This window comes from Ochotona curzoniae, unplaced genomic scaffold (assembly GCF_017591425.1).
Source record: "Ochotona curzoniae isolate NIBS_2020 unplaced genomic scaffold, NIBS_Ocur_1.0 contig_64, whole genome shotgun sequence".
Classification (NCBI taxonomy): Eukaryota; Metazoa; Chordata; class Mammalia; order Lagomorpha; family Ochotonidae; genus Ochotona; species Ochotona curzoniae.
In genome coordinates this window covers 16,175,377-16,177,569 of record NW_024466502.1, presented here as the reverse complement: position 1 = coordinate 16,177,569, position 2,193 = coordinate 16,175,377, and the positions used below count along the sequence as shown (strand labels likewise).

The 2,193-nt window shown below is 34.2% G+C and overlaps 1 non-coding gene across 1 annotated transcript; it reads left to right on the top strand.

Moving 5' to 3' along the window:
• The first annotated feature begins 520 nt into the window (after positions 1-520).
• On the top strand, positions 521-627 carry LOC121163815. Its single transcript, XR_005884966.1, has one exon. It is a non-coding gene; the product is annotated as a U6 spliceosomal RNA (small nuclear RNA).
• Positions 628-2,193: the final 1,566 nt, after the last annotated feature.

Below are 2,193 nucleotides of genomic sequence, written 5' to 3'. Positions count from 1 at the left end.
GAAATTTCACCATGAAGTTTGCTATATATATTAAACGACATTAAATAAAATTTATATATCCAATGTATGAAAAGTACATCTAGCAGATCCTCACAGATTTTGATTGATTTAATCACAAATATTATATTTCACTTCTTTAAAGAATATTTAATTAGAAATAACATTTTTAGTTGGTCTTACCTGATTTTTTTTAACCTGACTAAACTAAAAATTTAATTTTTCCAGTAACTACATGTTTACTACTTTCTTCATGATTAATTTAATATGCAGAAAAAATAAATATCTAGTGCACAAAAAGTAAGCTAAATTCAATATTATGTTTTCCAGTATAAAATAGCAATACTCTTGCAAGTTATACTTTTCACACAAAGTAGCTAAATGTGTATACGTAAAAATCATAAGCAATTAACTTACAAGTCCATTGTCCTGTTTTACTGTATCACCACTTTACACTTAAAGGAAGTTTATACCCTTTGTGTTATAAAATCACTATGTGGCATGTGACGTTAAAATACATTTGGTGCTCATTTTGGCAGCACATACCCTAAAATTGGAATGATACAGAGAAGATTAGCATGGCCCCTGCGCAAGGACGACAAGCAAATTCATGAAATGTTCCATATTTCTAAAGACTTATATGTTTCATTAAAAATACGTTTGTAAATCATAAAATAATATGTGGTGCTAATTTTAATAAACACTATTTAACTTAACGCCCATGAGCCCTTAAGTAGGTGACAGGAAGAAGCTGTTCCATTTCTAAAAGTGATGACAGAATTCAACCAAAAAGCGTTTATTTAATATTGCAAATGACAAAATAAATCTTTGGCCCAATTTGATTCTCTATCAATGCTGTTTTATAGCAGCATCAATAAATCATCAGGGGGACGCTACTCCTTGGTACCCTATAATAACACATCATCAGAACACCTGCCAACAATGCTGCCCTGACCATGATGCAGTGTGACTGACAAGAATACATTTGAAGCTTGTTTCAGTGTTTAAAAAAAAAAAGGCCTTTAAGAACTGAAATAATCAAAACAGTGCAGGTGATAAGGGATGCACTACGTGCAGTCATCGTATTATTTTCTATAGAAAAATGAGTGGAAGGGAAAATGTTTGTAATTTAGGTGGATAAAAGCAGCCCTCTACGTTGTGTGCTATGTTCTAGAAGAATTCAATTTTTATTTATTTATTTATTTATTTATTTATTTATTTATTTATTTTCAGCTTCAAGATTACTAAGAAAATCTCCCCTGTCTCCAGGCTCCTGCAAGTCTGCTCTAATTCACGTAAAATAGAACAGATTGGTTGACTTTGATTCCTCCACAGAAATCAGGACAGTAACTTGCTTTCCAGTGGTTTGAAATTATTACGAATATTCCCTAAGACTCATTAATGCAAAGTAAGGAAATGTACTTATTTTGACCCTCGTATTAATATTGGACCTCATTAGTCAATGTCTGTAAAAAAAGAAAAAAGAATTATATGAATGTTTTTGACTTGCTAGAACAATTATAGCACTTTGTTGATCAACTTTTTGTACTGTAGGAGTAATCTCCTGGGAAGAAAGACTATGATAACACAAACATTGCATTCCCTCACAATATGTAAGAGTCAAACTTGGTTATTCTGACCAAGAATAATTCAATTATTATATTTTGGATAAGTGACTGCTAAATTTCTACTAAGCTATTAACATGATGTTGTATTCTCTATTATCACCATAAGCTGTAGGTGATTCAGGTATCAGTTCAATAAATAATGGAGATTACCTCCATTGTTTAAGAACGAGGACAGGGGCTGACTACACTGAAAGTTAGCAAAATTGTTACATATGTATTAGAGTGGTGACCAATGGTTCCTGTCACATATTCCAAAATAGCTAGTTCAAATTTTTGTAAGAGAGAGGCTTCATTGTGGTACAATTAAAACTGTTGCCTATGATGTCATCCCTTGCTCTCTGTGCCAGGTGGAGTTCTGTTTGCACTTGGTGCCACTCCCTGATGAATCACCTGGCAGAGAAACGGAAGATGGCCCGAGCACTGAGGCATCTGTCACATGTGTATGACACCTGCATGGAGTTCCTGGCTCCTGGCTTCAGCCGGGCACAGTCCCAGCTGTTGCAGCCATTTGGGAATGAACCCACAGCTTGAACATCCCTCACCCTCTGTCTTTCCCTCACTGTAATAC